Source organism: Ceratotherium simum, chromosome 17 (genome assembly GCF_057802395.1).
Source record: "Ceratotherium simum simum isolate JZ-2026a chromosome 17, ASM5780239v1, whole genome shotgun sequence".
In the NCBI taxonomy this organism is placed as follows: Eukaryota; Metazoa; Chordata; class Mammalia; order Perissodactyla; family Rhinocerotidae; genus Ceratotherium; species Ceratotherium simum.
The window spans coordinates 37262150-37283269 of record NC_141916.1 but is presented as its reverse complement, the minus strand read 5'-3'; positions in this window follow the sequence as shown (position 1 = coordinate 37283269).

Genomic DNA, 21120 nt, shown 5'->3' with positions numbered 1-21120 from the left:
CATCAGTCTTTGATAAACTGTTAGGTTGGGACCCTAGGAGCTGGACTAGACAAAACTGTACTGTCCTGTAAAGCATCCTACTAATAGCATACATGCATTAAACGCTAAAACATTTATATGTGCATGAAAATTTACCATAATTTCAAGAGAAAGGAAATGATATCATTTCCCTTTTGATAACAAAAAAGCTAAGAAAGTGTGACATAGAGATTAGATTTCTTCTCTCTTATATATATAAATGCAGAAAACTTGCTTATTAAAAGTTCATGTAAAGACTTTTTAAGATTCAGGCATCCTTTAAAGTTGAATCTCTTTAACTGTGCCCTGGTTTGCACTGGCGTTCATCATCATTCAATGCCACAGTTTCCCGGAGAGAATGCTCCCCTAAGGCATTGTCAGAACTTCCAGCCTTGGCCCCTGCTGTAAGTGGAGTTTTAGAAATGAGCTTACAGTTATGCAGTTCTGAATCATGCGAGACCTTTTTTGAAATTGCTCACCCTATCTTCGTTCCACCACCAATACCTCAGTACAATACAATAATAGCAAAATTGAAAAAGAGAGGATGACTTCCTAGGAAAATAAAATAAACCAGTTGAAATCTTTTAAAATATAACATTTGTATCATAATTGAAGACTAAAAAGCTTGTTTTTTTTTTAATTTCTAAATTTTGCAGGAGACTAGAGAAGAAGAATACTTAGTACATTTCTCCAGGGGCCTCTTTCGTGTTGGATTGCCCTGAAGCTATTGTCTATGCTGTATTATGCTGCCAGCGGGTGGGAAGGGACAGGAGAGTTCAGAGGAACTAATTCAGTGGACTGTGGCCCTAGCATACAATTAAGATGGTACTTCATCTGGCCAAGTTCCTGTGTGGTCAAGTCTGCAGCTCCCACAACCTACCACCAGCTGCAGGTCAAAGTACAGAAAATTCTAAAAGAAAAATCTCAGAAGTGAGAATTCTACTTTTTAAAAAAATTTTTACTTCATTTTTTTCTATCTGGAGAATGATATTGATACAAATGTGTTAATAAGTTAACATTTACTGAGAACAATTTTTGTACCAAGTATTTACTGTGCTAAACCTTCACATATACATTATCTTGTGTATTCTCCATAATAATCCTACAAGGCAAGTACGATTCATACTCTGTATTACCAATGAGAAAACTGGGGCACAAAGAGGATAAGTAACTTTCCCAAGGTCGTGCAGCTAATATCTGCCACATAGAAATGCTGGAAACATTTCAACAACAACAAACAACAACAAACTTCGGTGATGTGTATTGATATCCAAAAAAACAGAAGAAATATGTGACGAAAATTTTAAATATTTTATATTTATAAAGATTTTAAAATTTGCTATTATAAATAAACAAGAAGAAATTGAGATCAGGAATAAATTATTAAATATATTCCAAATGGATTTCTGGTTTCAGCTCTGGCATGTAAAGAGCTTGGAAGTAAGTCATCGCTTCAAACATCTTCAAGACAAGCAAATGCTGGGAAAACTGGAATTCAATGACTTTTCTTGGACCCGTCAGAAAACTGAGGTCACAGAGTAAACTGTAACTCCAAAATCTGGATAGACAGGCACATCCCAAGAGTCACAGTCAAGATCTACTTACCTGGATCAGAAGATGCTGGAGCCATAAACTTGTAGGAACACTTAAATGTAATTTTGATGAGTTGCTGGAGGCTGTATATGAATAGTGTGAGAGTGAGAAACTCCCATCTTAAACAGCCCCCACCCTGTTTTGGTGGATTTTACCTCCAGGAACCCCACCAGGCTCTCATAATGAAGATCTATTGCCTTATGGTTCTGGCAAGGAGATAAGTAATCATTGTGAAATAATACACTCAGAGCCTTCTCCATAACAAAGGTCTACCCTCCAGGGGAAAAGACTTTACCATAGCTTTATTCCAGCTAGAGGAAGGGCATCCCTCCCACACGGCCCCTATAGCCTTCTTGTCTCACTTATCTCACCTAAGAGGGGGAAAACTAGTCAACAGGTCTTCAAGGAGAGAGATGGGGAGCTCTGCAGCCAGGGAAAGGAATAGAGAGCTGGGAGGAAAAGCTATACCACAAGAGAAACACTTGTGAAGGTCACGACACAGGCCCACTAAAAAACTGAGATTTAATCAGATTATAGAATGTTTTCCCTTCCACTACACCTTACCATCACTGTAGCAGGGCTTCAATATAATAACAGTGGATCACAGCTGAAAGAATTGCAAGACACAGACTCTCTCTAAGGAGGAGTACTTAGGGATGCCCAAAGTCAGCAGAGGAGATCAAAACAAGGGCACTAGAGGAATTTGAAGCCTCTGGTGCGTACAGCTACAGCAGATATAAACCCAGCCTGACTCTCAGCCATATTAATAGAAATCCTCACAGTAAAGCCCTACTTACCCCAGTTTCTAATATCTTATACAACATATCTAGCTTTCAATAAAAAATTACTAGGCATGCCAAAATCAAAAAAAAAGTCTGAAGAGAAAAAGTAATCATTATAATCAGACTTGGATATTAGATATATTGGAATTATCAGACAGAAATCAACATAACTATGATTAGTATGTTAAGGACTCTAATGGAAAAAGTAGACAACATGCAGGAACAGATGGGTAATGCAAACAGAAAGGTGGAAACTATAGAAAAAATCAAAAGTTTCCTTTTAGAAGTCAAATACACTGTAACAGAAATGAAGAGTGCCTTTGATGGGCTCATCAGTAACTGGAATGGCTGAAAAAAGAATCAGTGAGCTTAAACATAGGTCAGTAGAAACTTCCCAAACTAAAATGCAAAGAGAAAGAAAGAATGAAAAAAACAGAACAGAATATCTAAGAACTGTGGGATCATTTCAAAAGGTGTTACATATACATAATTGAAATACCAGAAAGAGAAGAAAGAAAATGCAGAAGAAATTTTTGAAGGAATATTGAATATTTGAAGGAATAACTTTCCAAAATTAATTATAGACACTGTACTGGGTTGAATAATGTCTCCTTAAAATTCATTTCCATCCAGAACCCCAGAATGTGACCTTATTTGGAAATAGAGTCTTGGTGGATGTAATTCATCAAGAGGAGATACTGGATTTGGGTTGGCCCTAAGTCCAATGAATGCTGTCCCTAGAAGAAGTTCACGTGAAGACAAAGACATACACAGAGGGACAGTGGCCATGTGAAAATGGAGGCAAAAATTGGATGGATGCACCTACAAGACAGGGAATGCCACAGCTTGTTGGCAATCACCAAAAGCTAGGAAGAAGCAATAAAGAATTCTTCCTTAGAGCCTTCAGAGGGAGCATGGCCCTGTTAACACCCTGATTTCAGAATTCTAGCCTCCAAAACTGTGAGAGAATAAATTTTCCTGTTATCAGCAACCCCAGTTTGTGTTAATTTGTTATGGCAGCTCCAGAAACTTAATAGACATCAAACCATAAATCCAGAAAGCACAGATAATACTAAGCAGAATAAATAATAATAATAAAAAATCCACATCTAGGCATACCATATTCAAACTTCAGAAAACCAAAGTTAAAGAGAAAATCTTGAAAGAGGCTAGAGGGGAAAAGTTAAATCACACCAATGGAGGAACAAAGATAAGAATTACAGTGGACTTCTCATCAGAAACCAGGCAAGCAAGAAGAAAGTGAAGTGAAAATTTAAAAACATTGAAAGGAAAAAACTTACCATCCTACAATTCTATATCCAGCAAAATTTATCGTTCAAAAGTGAAGAAGAAATGTAGACTTTCTGAAACAAACTAAAACTGAGGAATTCATTACCAGCAAACCTGACCTGCAAGAAATTTTCAAAGAAATTTTTCAAGAAGAAGGAAAATGATATAGGTCAGAAACTTGGATCTACATAAAGAAAGGAAGAGAGTTAGAAAAGGAATAAGTGAAAGTAAAATAAAGTCTTTCATTTTTCTTATTCTTTTTTTGTGTGTGTGTGTGTGAGGAAGATCAGCCCTGAGCTAACATCCGATGCCAATCCTCCTCTTTTTGCTGAGGAAGACTGGCCTTGGGCTAACATCTGTGCCCATCTTCCTCTGCTTTATATGGGATGCTCTCACAGCATGGCCTGAGAAGCGGTACGTCGGTGCACACCCGGGATCCAAACCTGCAAACCCTGGGCTGCCGAAGCAGAGTGCGCGCACTTAACCACCATGCCACCAGGCCAGCGCCTCACTTTACTTATTCTTAATTGATCTAAAAAATAGCTGTTTGTATAAGGAAATAATAGTAACAATGTATTGGGTAATTAGAGCAAATGGATAAATGAAATGAGCAATGTCACAAGAGGCAGGAGGGAAGAATTGGGAATACTCTGCTCTAAGGAACCTGCACTATGCACTACATGTGAAGTGGATTGTGGTATTTGAAGATGGACTTAGATTAGTTTAAAACATATATTTTAAACTCTAGGGAAAACCATTAAAATTTTTTTAGAACAGTATCATTGATATGCTAAGAAAGAAGGTAAAATGAAATCCTAGACAGTGTTCAATTAAACCAGAGAATTCAGGAAAAAGGGGGTGGGGAGACAAAGAACAAATGCAACAAAGAGAAAACAGTTAAAGATATGACAGATGTTAATCCAATTATATCAATAATCCCTTAATTGTGAATAGTCTGAATACACCAATTAAAAGATATATATTGTTAGAGTGGATAAAAGAGAAGATACAACTATATCCAATTTAGATATAAAGACGCAGATTAAGAGTAAAGGGATGGAGAAAGACGTACCATGCTAAAACTAATCAAAAGAAAGCTGAAATATCTATACTAATTTCAGACAAAGCCAACTCCAGAACAAGCAAGATTATCAGAAATAAATAGGGGCACCACATAATGATAAAAGGATCCATTCTCCAAGAAGACATAACAATCCTGAACATGTAAGCACCTAACAAGAGAGTGTCAAAATACATGAGGCAAAAACTGATAGAATTGAAAGAAAAACTAGAGAAATCCACCATTACAGTTGCAGATTTCACCATCTCTCTGTCAGTAATTGATTATTCCAGCAGGCAGAAAATCAGCAAGGATACAGATGACCTGAACAGCACTATCAATCAACTTGATCTAATTGACATTTATAAAATACTCCATCAAAAACCCAGCAGAATATACATTCATCTCAAGCTCATATAGAACATTCACCAAGATAGACCACATTTTGACCATAAAACACACCTCAACAAATTTAAAAGTGTAAACATTATATAAAATATGTTCTCAGACCATGATTTAATTAAAGTAGAAATCAATAATAGGGAAGATAGTTGGAAAATCCCCCAGTATTTGGAAATATAAATGCTAAACAGGACACTTCTAAATAACCAAAAGGTCAAAGAAGAAATTTCAAGAAAAATTAAAAAACATTTTGAACTAAATGAAACTGAAATTACAACTTACTAAAATTTGTAGAATGTAGGAAAAGCAGTGCTTAGAGGGAAATTCATAGCATTTAATGCATATATATTATAAAAGAAAAAATATTTAAAAATCAATACTTCAGTTTACCTTTGGAAATTAGAAAAAAAGAAAATTAAGCCTAAAGCAAGCAGAAAAAGAAAAAGAAAGAATAAAGATTAGAGCAGAAATCAAGGAAATTGATGGAAATAGAAAACAATAGAGAAAATAAACAAAATCAAAAGCAGATTTTTTGAAAAGATCAACAACATTGATAAGCCTCTGCCCTGGCTAATCAAGAATAAAAGGAAGAAGATATGAATTATCAGTATGAAAAATGAAAGAGGGTTCATCACTACCAATCTCATAGACAATAAAAGGATAATAAAGGAATACCATACACAACTATATGCTTATAAATCACATAACTTAAATGAAATGGACCAACTCCATGAAAGGTACAAACTGCCAAAACACACACAAGGAAACATAGGTAACTTGTATCTGCCTATATCTTAAAAAAAATTGATCAATAATTGACCTTCTGAAGAAGAAAACACTAGGCCCAGATGGTTTCATTGGCAACTTCTACCAAACACTGAAGGAAGAAATAAGACCAATTCCCTACAATCTCCAGAAAAGAGGAGAGGGAACGCTTCTCAACTCATTTGATGAGGCCAGCATTACTCTAATTCTAAAACCAGATAAAGACATTACAAGAAAAGAAACCAGACCAATATCTCTCATGAATATAGACGCAAAAAATCCTCAACAAAATATTAGGAAATTGAATCCAATAATGTATCAAAAGTATTATATCTGTTCAAAAAAATGTAAGAATTTCACATTTCATTTAGTATTTTACTCCATAGGTTGATCAAGGTTGAAATGCAAGAAAGGAACCATCTAAGAAAACAACTCTACAATAACAATTAAAAAGTTTAGCTAACTATATATTTACCTAAAGAAGCATATATTATATGGTCCTAGTCTTAAATTCATGTATATGTGCATTCATTCTTTCATTCCTTTAATACTACTACCAATAATAGAGACTTAGGACTTGCTCTGAGTTGGGTGCCTGTAGTTCTTTATACATGCCTAGACAACAAACATCTCCTCAAAATCTCATTTATGCTTATTTTAGGTATGTGAATCAAGAGTTAAAGTACATTTTTTTAAAATATCAAAGAAAATAAAGTTATGATCAATTATCAGAGATTCTAACAAATAGGGGTATGTTGGGGAGGAGGACTCTCTAAAAGTATTACCTCACTTAGTATCACCTTAATGATTTCAGTGAGGATAAAGCAGGGGAAGCATATAATAGAACCCTGGGAACTGTCTGATAAGCTCCAATTTGAAGAACATAAGCATAAATCGCAAAAGAGATGAGATAAGAATTAATACAAAAGAATGACATGAATTTTTAAAAATGATGTCAGAAAAACTGAAAGTCCAAAATAAGCTGAGATTATTGGGAAAGGAAAAAATCAAACCAAATATATTTTTAGCTACTGAGCAGGAAAATAAAAAGAAAAAGTTAGGTCTCTTGCTCAAGATAATTAATATAATTCTGACAGATGAGAGAGTGCAGGGAGAATGGCATAATTTCTCTACTGTTTCCATCTTTCTATTGAAAAGAATAATCCTTAAAAACTGGAAATAGGGTAAACATAGCCAAAAGACAGCTGAAGTCCAAAATATGCAGAAATAACAGGAAAGTACCTATGGCATTAAAATAATCCAGATCTTCCAGTGCAGATAAGTCATAGCCCAGGGTACTGCAAGAGCTAATGGATGGTCTGCTAAACTGCTACTCGTCTTCAGAAATCATGACAACTGAAATGTGCATATATGTAAAGATCTCTACTGTGTGACATCATGTGAAATAGGAGTGAATATGTATTGCATGATTACATATACGTAAAAAAGTAATAATATGTATCTACATATGTATTCATCTATATTCGTTAAAAAATAACCAGAAAGATGTACATCAAGTATTCACTACTGGTGTTATTTTTTAAATGAAAAGTGAAAGCAAAAACAATAAATAATGAGACATTCATGTTATAGAAAAACATGGCATGGTAGAAATGGAGGTTGGAAGAAATGTTCAATTAGAACAATGGTAACATCTCTTTCACTTCGAAGATTACACACACATACACACACACACACACACACATATATGTATATATACCTAATTGATGGGACCCAGCACAAAAGTAAAATGTGTGCTTCATGTTAAAAAATTAAGCACTTTAATACTGCAATAGCAGAACATTAAACCAAGTGCAGAATTCTTCTAAGCATGGAGCTCTGAGCAACTGTACAGGTTACATATTCATGAAACTGGTCCTGTAAACACACACACACACACACACACACACACACACACACACACACACACACACACACACACACACACATATACATAGACGTACACATTTTTTTTTCTTTAATGCAAGGATTATAGCTTTAGAGAAGAAGATGATGCGTACTGCAAAGATGTGGTTCCGTTCTTGAATGCTAAGATGCCCTGTGATCCAATCACTTTGCACTCCTTCCTTGCCCAGTAGCCTGGATGTATCGTCTGTCCCTGTCTTCTTATCAGGACATCCCTTACTATATTGTATCCTGCCTTTTGAGAGTTCTAGCTCCTCCGTGTAGTTCTCTGTATGTTTTAATAGGCCACATCAGAAGCAATGATAAAACCCACTCTAAGTTAATTAATGGGATGCAAATTATATGTGAGGAGTTTGTTGTGAGGTTGAAATCAAGACCTATAAATTTACTCTGTATCTTGTTCACTTTCCCAAGGTAACATTAACACTCACAAGAAATAAAAACTTTCTAGGCACTTAATATTCTATAACTACACTATGGTCTCAGCCAGCAGAGTGTGAATGAGTCCTAAGGCTTCTTCACAGCTTCCGTACCACACTGTGTGTTATAGATAGACAGACAGATAGATAGATAGATAGATGGATAGATAGGTAGATAGATAGATAATAGATAGATAGTTAAATAGATAGATAAATAGACAGATAACCAAGCATGGTAGTAATAGAGAATATTGAAAGAGGACTCAATACAAAGATTGTCCAAGTCAAACATAAACTTTTGTTACAGATGATTTCCAACTGCCGGAGTTGGAATGGACCTAAATCTTAAAATAAAACAAAATATTATTTATTTAATAATTACTCTGTACTAATCATTGTACATGCATTTCTCACTTAATCTTTCTAGTCATCCTGAGTTAATTCCTATTATTTTTATTTTACAGATGGAGAAACTGGGGAACAAAGAAGTTACATATTTTGTTAGTGTCGCATAAATGTTGGATCTGATTTAACTTCAGACAATGTAACTTTACTGGCTATGTTGTGCTATCTCCCAGACGTTAAATATTATCTAATACATTTATCCTTCTGATGTCGAGTTCTTTAACATGCAATCCAGTGGTTTTCCAGCCTATCCTTGAAGTTCCCCAGTGGGGGAACACCTTAAAACAACCTACTCTAAGTTCAGACAGCCAGTATTTCTTTGTATCGAGCCAATATCTGTCTCCTTGTAACATCAATTTTTTAGCTTTAGCTCTAGCATTCCAGAGAATATGTCTGATTTCTTTTCCATTTATTACTCTTTCAGATAGGTGATGAATAATTTGAAGTTAATTATCATTGCCCAATAATCTCTTCTCTAGGCTATTATTTCCAGTTCCTTCAGATGAAACTCACAGAAAATCGTTTTGAGTTTCCTCACCCAAGGATTATTCCCCTTTGAATATGGTCGAGTTTGTCTATGTTTCCCAGATCCTTAGAGCTGAATGTAACACACCAGGATTGTTCCAACCAGCTCCCAGAACAGGACAATCACTTCCCTCATTCAAACCATTATAGATCTATTATCACACTCAAAAGGTACATTAGCTTTCTCAGCAACCACATAATACTGCTGGCTTTTATTGAAATAAAATCTTAAATCTTTGTTATACAAGTGCCAATAATCATCAGCCTATAGGAATGCAGTTGTGTGTATGTGTGTGTGTGTGAGAGAGAGAGATACAGACAGAGACAGAGTGACAGCGAGAGAGACACGCAACTGTTAAGTTCCAAATTTACCCATATTAAGTTTCATGTTGTTAGATTTGACCCTTCTTTGTACATGTTGGAGTTTTTGCTTTTGGTTTTTATGGATCTTAACTCTATTATACATGGAATTCTCTCAACTCCTAAAATTATGCTCAAATGCAAATTTGATAAGCAGTCCTTTATATTTTCATCTAAGTCTCTGATGAAAAAAGAGATGAACTGGACAAGATAGAGCCCTTTGGCTTGCCTCTAGAGACCATCCTCTAGGTTAACATAAGAACTTCAGTCCTAGTTTTTGGACATATGACTAGTAGTGTATAAAAAATACAAGGGTATGTAGCCCATAATTCTTCATTCTATCTAGGTTTGATAAGTGCCATGCATGAAAGATAAGCAGGAGACAGAGGAAGAAATGGTGATTTCTTACAGGGAAGTACACTCTGTCAACACAGCTGATGTGTGTGGGAGACAGGTTTTCAAGCCAGGACAGTTGGGCAGCCCTCCTGCATTTCCCTGGAAAAGCAGGTTTTCTGTCTTTGAAGTTGAACTGAAAACAAACTTGGGCCATGAGGGCAGATTTTCTTTGTTCTTCATTGGTTTTGAAAACAAAACAATAAAATTTTTTAGGGAAGCCCCTCTCTGCCCCTTCCACACGTGTACAAAATACATGTTAAGAATCAGAGTTACAAGTGAAATTCATTTTCAATATATTCTAGTTTTTAAAAATTTCATCACATTTATCAGTGTGGTAAAACCAAGAAGCCACTGAACTAGGCAGAGAACTAGTTGGGGAAGCAAGTTCATGGCTCATGAAACTGCCCATCAAGCAATTATCTAAGATTCTGGATAAATGTTACAGGGTTTTAAAGTAGATGAATTAAAAGTTTACTTATCTATGCTTGTCTCACAGTTGGCTAATACCTCAACACTTCTGTAGGAAGAAAAAACAAGTCTCCCAGTCCATGAAAAGCCAATGAAATGACGTCAGTATTTTATATCCTTGTCTATGTAGTTTGGGAAGAAAAACGCTGTCTGGAACAATTCAGAAAGAGCTACCATACAAAACAAATTATTTGTCATCAATTTGAAAAATTTTCCTCACAGCCTACAATTTTCATGATGTATAATATATTTAATTTGATTTAATTTATTTTGGTAAGAGATCTACCCTCTTAGCAAATTTTTAAGTGCACAATACACTACTGTTGACTACAGGTACCCCGTTGTTCTGCAGATCGCTAGAACTTATTCATGTTGCTTAACTGAAACTTTATGCCTGTTGATTAGTAACGCCTCTTCCTTCTCTCTCCTTAGTCTTTGGCAATCACCATTCTACTCCTCCATTCTGTGAATTTGACTATTTTAGATACCTCATGTAAGTGGAATCATGCAGTATTTGTCTTTGTGTGATGAGCCTATTTCACTTAGCATCATGTCCTCAAGGTTCATCCATGCTGTCACATATTGCAGAATTTCCTTCATTCTCAAGGTTGAATAATAATCCATGGTATGTAATATTAATTTGTTTTTTAAAGACTTTTATTGTTAGCCCATGTTTCTTCCTTAGAACTTATCTTTGCCCCATCATCCCAATAGTCAGGTATTTTTTCTCCTTGTGTGTGCATGCACACATGCGTCTTTGATGCCCCCTCTCTGTCCCTGTCTACTTCTCTCACTCCACTTGACTTGCCTTTCCCTGTGACTGGGGCCAGCTTCTCTACCTCAACTATCCTGAGAAGAGCAATGTGAAACCTTCTCTCTGTGCTCCCAGGATGGCTGGCAGCAGCAGCACCACCAGCAGCAGCAGCAACAGATCATTCACTGGGGCACGTAGGTGGGGAGGGGGGAGGAGAAGGGTTCTGCTGTTACTCCGCAGACCTCCTCAGTCCTCATTCTATTTCTTCATTTCCTGGTTTTTTTTCTGTTCCACTTTCATCAACTTTTCATTCTCACCCTTTTTTCTCTTTTCGTTCTTTTATTCTTTTTTGCTGTTTTTTAAAGAATACTTGCCTCTCCCGTCTCTTCCTATTTTTAACTTTCTTGTTTCCCATCTCATCTTCCTATTGATGGCTTCAAACAACCTTCTCCTCTAGTCTGTATCAGCCCTTGTCTTCTGTATAATCTCTGGGCTCTCATGTTCATCCATTCTGATTCAACCATTGGATTTTGTTCATTCATTCATCTTCAGTCACTGCCCTTTGGCTCAAACATGTCTTCTTTTCCTTTCATTCCTCTTATTTTATGAAGTCCACTTGTTCAGGGAAGAACCAGCCTCCAAACAACAAAATAAGTGAGTTTATTCTTGGGTGAAATGTTAGGAATTGATATTCAGTACCTTGGAAACTTTGACAAAGTCTTAAAAATATACACCATTACCTGGGGCTGCTAGGTTTAGGAAGAAGAAGAAGAAAAAAATATATATGTATGTACGTATGCAGTTAAATTTGATTTTCAATTTCAAATAAACAATGAATGATTTTTTTAGTATAAGTCAATCTCATCCATATTTTTTATACTAAAAATGTTTTTGTTTATCTGAAATTCAGATTTAACGGGTTTCCTATATTCTACCCGGCAAGCCTACCACTGCTACATTTAGTCATATTGTCAGTTAATAAACAAATACTTATTGAATCTGAACCAGATGACTAAATAGTATAGTAGACAATGTGAAAGACATCACGTGCTTACAAAATCAATCCCTGCCCTCAAAGAATTCACAATGTAAAGGGTTAAGAAGTTTAAAAATGCAATAAACAATTAGAAAACAATGCAAAATAATATATAATTAAATGTTTAACTGGTTCCAATTAATTATGAAGCTAATATAAGTTCAAGCATTGATCTGAGTGGAACAGCTCAGGAATTGTTCCTGGAGTGGAGAATGTGATCTGTGTTTAAGGGACAAAATACATTCTCCAAGCAAACTAGAGACACAGGGGTCCCCGAGTCTTCCCCATCTTTTCCTGCCTCAGCCTTCTGATACTATTCCTTTCTCCACAAACAATCCTACCTGGCCCATTTAACGTCACATACCTCTTGGAGATCTTTCCCTCTTGAAACTCTTTATAGCACTTTCCACCTCCACATGTCATTTATGATCCTCTGGATTGTTGTTCTGACTAATTTTGAACATATCTCTTAGGGATTATTTGAAGGAAAAATCCGTATCTGTGCAGAGCAAGTACTCCGCAAACTTTGATGGAATGAATGAATTAATGAATCCTGCAACTATTTCTGATGCATCAAAGATTATCCACAACTACCACCTTCACCACCTCTCAACTTCCTATAGGCAGAATTGGACACTTTTTCTTCTGGGCATCCGTAGCTGCCAACGTCTTTAATATATGCAGCATGTGCTACTGCATTGCAACTATTTGGATACATATTAATTCCTTCCACAGGCCTGTGAGCTATGCCCTGCGGCTCTTTGTAACCACGGCGCCTTTTCAGTAAATGTTAAAAAATGGGGTGGAAAAGACTCTCTAGGAGAGAAAAAATGGATCTTTTCCTGTTTTACAGTAAGTTTGTTCTTATGTTGATTAAAGTAAATCATGTACTGTAAACTAATAATAGCTATCTGTAGTACATATAGAAAATCCTATTTGCAGTAAAATAAATTATAGGTGGCACATATTTCATCGTGAAACAGGCTGATTCTTTTTAGATGCATATAATTTAACTTCCCAGTTATTCCAAAAATCTCCATTTGAGATGTGACCTCGCTATAATTTGTTTTAACGTATTAGTAGATAAATACGTTGTCCACTTTTTAAATAACTGTATTTTTATGGTAATATATTTACAAGAACACAATAGTTATTTATAGAGTTTTTGGTCTATTTGGAATTATTGTTTGTAAATATTTGTTCTTGTCTACAGCAAAAATTTTTCCATGATGCTTTAACTCCTTTTGACAAGCCTTTGTTAGCTGTATTTGGAAGATCTCCAGGCAGCACAAATTACTAAGAAACAATACAGGACTTCAAAAGCATGTTTATTTGCACTATAATGTGGAATTCACTATCACACATAGGTATTTTGAGGCCTTTACTCTCACTCATGCAATAGGAGATTTTCCTGTAAAAAGTCATAATAATTCATGATGATTTTCTTCTTTTGCCTCCAAAGACTTATTAATACTATACCTTCTAGAGCTCAAAAAGCAAGGAGAAAAACCTAGTCAAGTATAATTAACTCCTTTTCCAGTGCAGTGACACTCAACCAAGCCTGAAGATGAGAATATGGAGATTTTTTAAAAGTCGCCATGCTGAGATCCCATCCTAGACCTGCTGAATCAGCGTTCCTGTGGAGGGGGTGGCCTCTGGGCATGAGTATTTGCAAAAGTTGTATGGTGAATTTGGTATTCACTCACCATTTGAAACCACTACTGCAGCTATTTTTCAAGGGGAATAATCTCCAGGAACTAGAAATATGTTTTATTTTAGAAAATGATTAGAATTACGAAAAATACGGTTGATGTAATATACTTGCTTTTCGCAAATGATATCTCTTCTTTTCAACTGAACTAATTATTCTGCATTTTGATTAGGCTTTTTCTTATTCATAGAAATAACTAAACAACTGACCTAATAGCACAGTTAATTATAATTATGACATCTCATCAATTTGGCAACTGGTTATTTCTAGCCAATTACTTTGATTATCTTGTAACAACCAAATATGATTGGCTATTCTGCAATTCAAACTATTTTTTCAGTAGGTTTAAAGAAAAAAGACATTCTCGTCTTATTGACTTTGAGTTTATTAAAGAAAAATCATTACCATGATAAATAGTGACAATTATATATTTACATGTAATAAAACAGTTCTATATATATGTTATTGATCTTCAAGTATTCTAAAACTGGTATCAGTATTCAACCATGTTATACCATGTCTAATTCGTGTATTTATAATATTTATTATAAACTTCTATAAATCTATTTAATTTTCTCATTATTTCTTAAATACTTCCTCAAAAAATAGAAGTGATTTGCCTCCTTGCTGAATCAAAGAGACAACAATCCAATGATCAACTCTAAGTTGAAATTAATCACATGAAAAAGTACACAGTACTTTTTGGAATGGTCATAGAAAGAATTACTTTATGTAAATTTTCCTCTTTCAACTAAAACAAATTTACCCATCTTTACAACCACAGATTTTGCAAAATTTTAGGATGGATAAGAACAATAATTATTTCTGATTTTGTGTCACAAATGTTTTTGAAGCAACTTTCATTGATATTTCTGGCATCCATTGTATGATATTATTTAATTAACCTGGTTTCAAAAGAAATAAGGTCACTGTGTGCATTTAAATCTTGTTGGGATAGTTCCAAGTCCTTTTGGGATGGAAGAACATTACCCCCTCTAGTGGATAAAGGCAAAATGCATGGCCTTGATGGGTGGAAAACATAGATCAGATTTCCTTTAACTGTCATTTTCTAATAGGTTGATGGATTAATTTCTCTAGTTCATACTTCATTTCAAGCATATCGTCGTAGAAAAGGTGCTATGTCACACGTATTTCTTATATTAAGATGTATAACAGTGTTTGGAATTTAACACAGTGCAATACAGGAAATACAGTTCATGCCAAGCATCTTGTTTCATCCTGAAAAAAATGGACTTAGAGGACACCATCCTAAAATGTTTACTTCTAATGTGCAAAGCACCATAAAAACATGTTCTTTCTAATTAGAGAAAAGAAAAAAATAGCAAAAATCAAACTCAGCTTTTTTTAACCAAGAAGTTTTAGTCATTAGATATACCTAAATTATCTTTTTTTTGTTAAGTTAAACGAGCTAGCCTTTTGACTTTAGCATTTTTACTTATATAGAAAGTTGTTTAGACTCTATCATTTAAAATTTTCTACAGAAGAAACACATTTGTTTTTAGAGTTGAGTAGCATAATATATAGTATACACACATACACACAATTTTGGGAGCTGGTTTATTTTCTGGAATTCATCTATCAACAAATGGTCTATTAAGTTCTACTCAAATATAGAGACTCAAGCTCATTCAACCAACTATAGTGGTTGGCTTTAACTTCAGATAAATAGAATAAACAAATCCCTGCTCAAGTATAAACTAGTTTTACTTTCTCTATTTAAATTATCAAAGCCAAGTTTCAAAGCCAAGTTTCAAAGCCAGTGTTTGATGAATGTCTGCCACAATCTTGTCTATTGCATTTATCGCTAGTGAAATGAAGTTTTCCTGAATTGCCTCATTACTAATAGATCTTTATAAAATATGCCGTGAATGGTTTTGAATTACTCTTAATATTTTCCTCTTCATTAGGTCAGATTTGATGGACTCATTTAAATATATTTTGAAATATTTGCAAACAGGACAAATCTTACTTATACTTAGTATACACACTCTGAGACAGCCCACATAAGCAAGGCTTATCTCTTTTCCATTGGTAACTCCTCCATAGCCTCTTTATTGTCAGGTATGTAGCTGATACCCAATAGGCACAAATAGAGGGAGGCAAATTTTAAGCTCCTCCAATGAAAAAGTAAAACTGTCAATAAACTATCACACAAGCTGTGTATCAAAATAAATCTGAATATATTTACAAAGCAATTACTAACTCTAGCAACTATCATGAGAGGATATATGATAAAGAAATACATAAAATCATTTATACCTTAAAATAACTTAAAATGTAGTTGGAGAAAATATGAAGATTGCATAAACTAGAAGATTTAATAGGAGATCACAAGCAGACAAAAATACACATTTTTATAGTTGTTTCTCAGTTTGCAAAGTATTCACACACAAATTATTGCCTCAGTTTTCTTATTTGCAAAATGAAAATAAGCCCTACCTATATTATAGAATCATTGGAATATTTTAATAAGATAATATGTTACTTTATTAAAACTAGCAAAATGTTTGGCACGTAAGGAGTCAATAACCTTGATCCTCATGAAGACCCTATAAGGTTGAGGGCTGAGGTTCATTTTACAATTGAAAATCAGACTCGGAGTAAGTTCCAAGAATGGTCAGCAGCAGCATAAAGCTTAAATTTGTAGTTGTGTGTGTGTGTGTGTGTGTGTGTGTGTGTAAAACCATTATGAGTAAATATATGGAAGTGGAAAAATGAAGAGTGGTTAAGAAGTGATGAGTAAATCATTGGGACTGAAATAGAAACCTTAAAATGAGTGATTATACATAAGATGGTAAAGATAGGCTGAGGACAAGTTTAACGCCGAGCTAAGGAGTTCAGATTTTATTTGAAGCTCATAGAGTTAAAGGTCTGCTGTAGCACGAATTGCATTGAGGTACAGCAAGGGCCTGAAGCTAAATTTTAGGAGTCTACATTGCACCAACGGCATGAACGATATGATCAAAATGATGTTATAGTAGCAGTTTTCAGGATGGATAGAAGAGAAGGAAACGCTGAAGGCAGGGATGAGGTTAAGTTGTTGACACATTAGCTCAGATTGAGAGGGATATAGGAAGGAAGGAAAGGATTGTAAAAGGAGAATGAAAAGAACATGGCCAAAAATGCAAGAGGGAAGGTCCAATCCTCCGATGGGAATGTAGAGTCAAAGGGGATTTTGTGGTTTCCAGTCTTGTGTCTGGGACCATTTACAAAAATAGAGGAGTTGGCTTGGTCAGGAAGATGAAATTTTGGATTTTAGATTTGCTGTACATATGCATCTTAACACGTTGAGCAGCTTCTTTGCGAGACTAATTGGATTCTGCCACTAAAGTATTTACTGTACAAAATTTTTTAAATGCTAAGGAAAACTTGTTCTCAACCAATGAAATCATGGACTCTAGGGAATCCTGTATTTATGAAGTCAACTTCCCTTTTTTAAGGCAGCTTTTGCACACTTCACCAGTTGTGGTTGGGGTTGGACACCTGTAGGCACCACCAGTGCCAGCTTTAGGCAAAACCGTGAAGGAGCAGAGTTGGATTTGGTGAATCCTTTTCTGTGCCTCTTTCCTCCCTGTGGGTACTCTCACCAGCTCAGTGCTCTGCTGCCAACTGGAGGTGAGCTCCTCAAGGGGCTTCGTCAAGATTTTCCATCAACTAGAACAGAGCTTGATGTGTAGAAGGTGCTCTATAAATTTCAGTTGTAGGAATCAGTGAGATGAGCGATTAAATGAAAAAATTAATGAATGAATAAAATATCTGACAAATTCATTCACTCTAAGATTTTGGATGTTTAATTTAGGCATCCCTCCCCAAATTACCTCCATTGAAAAATAGCCATCGGGAGTATTGCAAGTTGTGTACTCCAGTGGAAGGAATTATTACTGATAGATTTCAGACAACAGTGGAGACTGAATTTTAAGAGAAAAGCCCTCCACTTACAACTTTAAATCATATGATAAAGATGGTCATCCACACATAAGATTGGCTCTTTCTGACAAGGGTCCTCATTTTGGTTGTCACCCACTATTTAACAACTGTTGGTGAAATGATATTACATGACATGAAAAGAAAATTCTGTATAATAGGCAGCATTAATTCAGTATCACTATCTGGGCCTAAAATATGGCTCTACTCTCAATAGCTCTTCTTATAATAGGCAACCTCAGCATCAGATTGAATGTGAATGTCAGTTTTGTCCTGTGTCTACACAGTTTGCCAGGAGGTTCCCCTTGTCAGAGTTGCCAAGTTGCGTAGCCAGAGACCATCAATATGATGATTTAATTTGGGCTTTGGTTGCTTGAGTTAGTCATTGAGGAGAGAGTCCTGACTAAAAGTGGAACCAAATTTCAAGTGCTGCTAGTAGCACTGTACATAGAAATAAATTATAATGTTCATGTTCACTGACTTTTATTGCTGTCATATAAACATTTTAGTAATGTTTCTTATAATCAGTGATGGATAGATGCATAATAAATATTTGGAGACACAGTTCTAATGGATAACCAGGGATTTCCATGTCTCTGAATCCCTTTAGTTTTGAGTTTGTGGTTGGAAGACTTAGGAGAAAGACTCAGTTTCCAGCTCTTTTCAACAATGGCTTTTCTCAGAGCCTTTGGTGCTTCTGCTTGCGGCTGTGCATCTGGCCAAGAACAGGAAGCACTGTCGAGAGGACGGAAAGAGCTTTAACCAAGTGTTCTGAATCACTGAAGAATTTGAATGAAATTTTGCTGTTAGTTATGTCAGATTTTAATGGCATTCCCTGGGTGACTATCTAGTTGTTATTACTCACATTCTTGGTTAAAATAGTAAGTTCATATATTTAAAAAAATCTACACCTGCAATATGTACGAGTTTAGATTTTCTACTCTAAAAAAATGAGTACAAAAGCATGAACAGTAAACTAACATCTGGGTCTTATAACTCACAGGTTATATATGGCACTACATTTACTTATATTTATTTGTATTTTAAATGTGTTTAATGGAACTGGGTAAATTACAATTTTTGTATTTTCAAATATAACAAAATATTGATTAATGAAATCACAACTGTAAATATTAGAACACAGTTTGGCAATGTGTTTTAGATACCTTTTAAAATATGTGCAGTTTTACTTACTTTATGCATATTTTTAAGATCTAAGGCCTTATTATAATTCTCCCTATGACAAATCCTAGAGAAGGAGTAACTGAAGTTCATGTGACTTGCTTAAGATGGTTTGATGAATTTCGGAAAATATGTAAATAAAATAAATTCATAGAACTTGAAGTTTGTTTAAGTCAGTCATCTTGTTTTACAAGGAAACTAAGGCCTAGAGTTTGTGTACCTCAACTGATATATATATTGAGAGACTTCAAAATCATTATACGGACTTATTGATTAGTTCTGTTAAAACATTTGCAAGCTGTGTAGCTCTTTATGGAATCAAATACTCATTAGAACATAATTTAATCTCATTTAACTTGGGACTTACCTACTAAAATGTTCACTGTTTAAGTGTTATTTATAAAGACGCCTATTGGAGGTCCATAGAGTTAACATCTCAATGTTCAATCCCGTTGTGTTATACAAACAGTAGAGGGTCTTTTTATTATGTTGAAATCTACTGATCAGACCCCTTATAACAATAAAAAATGAGGTACATAAGTAACAAAAAAAAAGTATATTTAAAAAGAAAATTTAGTTATCTGCATTACGAATTTATTAAAAAGTACCTGAGACGCTAATAAGTATAACAAATAACAGAGCTTTTCAGTTTTATGGCTAGTTAAGTGTGAGAAACATAAAAAATATATATATTGGGAAAGTAAGAATAGGTGGGGAAATAAAAATACAAGGAAAATTAAAGATTCAGTGACTTGGGGAAGGATATAGAAAAGAGAAAGAGTGACCAACTTACATTGACAAACTTTCAGGAAATAATATTCTCATCGTATTGTTTTAGGATGTTGCCATAGAGACTCAAAAACCACATTGCAATTTTATAACCATGGGCATAAACAGGTAGATTACACCTAAGTATTTTTCCACCCAGATAAACTAGCTCTGAAAGAACTGGAGGCTAGAAGTAGCTCACAGAACTGAAGTTCTCTATTCCTCTTAGCATAAAAAAAAAGAAAAAAAAAATGATGGCCTAACCTTTGACCTGGAAGTTGGAAACTAAGCTCATACAAACCTGAAAATGTTGGTCTCTCTCAGATTTAGGTAGCCTCAAGTGAGAGGAAAGAGAGCTCACCACATATATCATCTCTCCTAGTGCCCTCCCTTTGAAGTAGAATGATTTTCATTGTATATCTAGGCGTACCATGGAAACTCTTAGTTTTCTCCTTTTGGCCACTGTACTTGTTAGGGCACTTTCTGTACAGGGCTGTCAGAAAGCACAGGGGATGTGCTTCCTTAGCAGACAGCCAGAGCATAAGCAGGATGGCCAGACATCAACACATATCACTGCTATGAGATTTTTGTTTAGAAGTGTGATAATGCCGTTGAAGTTAATCTCAAATTCAGCTGTGAAAACACTGTCTAGAAAAGGTTGAAACATTGACATTTCTTAAAAAAAAAAAGAAAAATCTGGTAGGACTTTACCTTCAATAGTCTTCAGAATTATTTTAATTAGCTTTGCCTACTTCCTAATTTGCTAGCTGCCTATTTCTTATTTTATTATAGCAGATATTTTTAACCTAGAATCTATTTAAAGTGTCAAGATAGGCAAAGAGTGGAAAATCATTACCGGAACGTTTGGTTGTTAAAAAAAAAAGAAAAGATTTGCATCTTCTTTTTTTCTTTCTTTTTTTTTTTTTTCCTTCAAGGGATAGTGCTAACAACTTTTCAGAAATTCTAATAATGTTCCTGGCCAATTCAGGGTTGATAGGGTGAGGTAACTATTTCATGGATTAAGCAAGGGATCTCACATGTTTTCCCGTGAGACTTTATGCATATTTTAAAACAGAGTAGAAAAATATCTCTTAAATGAGCATGGTATTGAAAGAAACCAATTTCCCATAACTGAAAAGATATCATGAAGAAACCATGGTCACTCATTTTGGATGTAGCTGCTCTGCCAATTCCTCTTCCAAATGACAGTCTAGTATTTTCCACCCTTCTGCTCAATGGTTTCAGTGAGTGGTAGTGTTTTCATAATGTACTTTAAGGGGAATACTTTGTTACACTTAATGCTTTAATTTTTAAA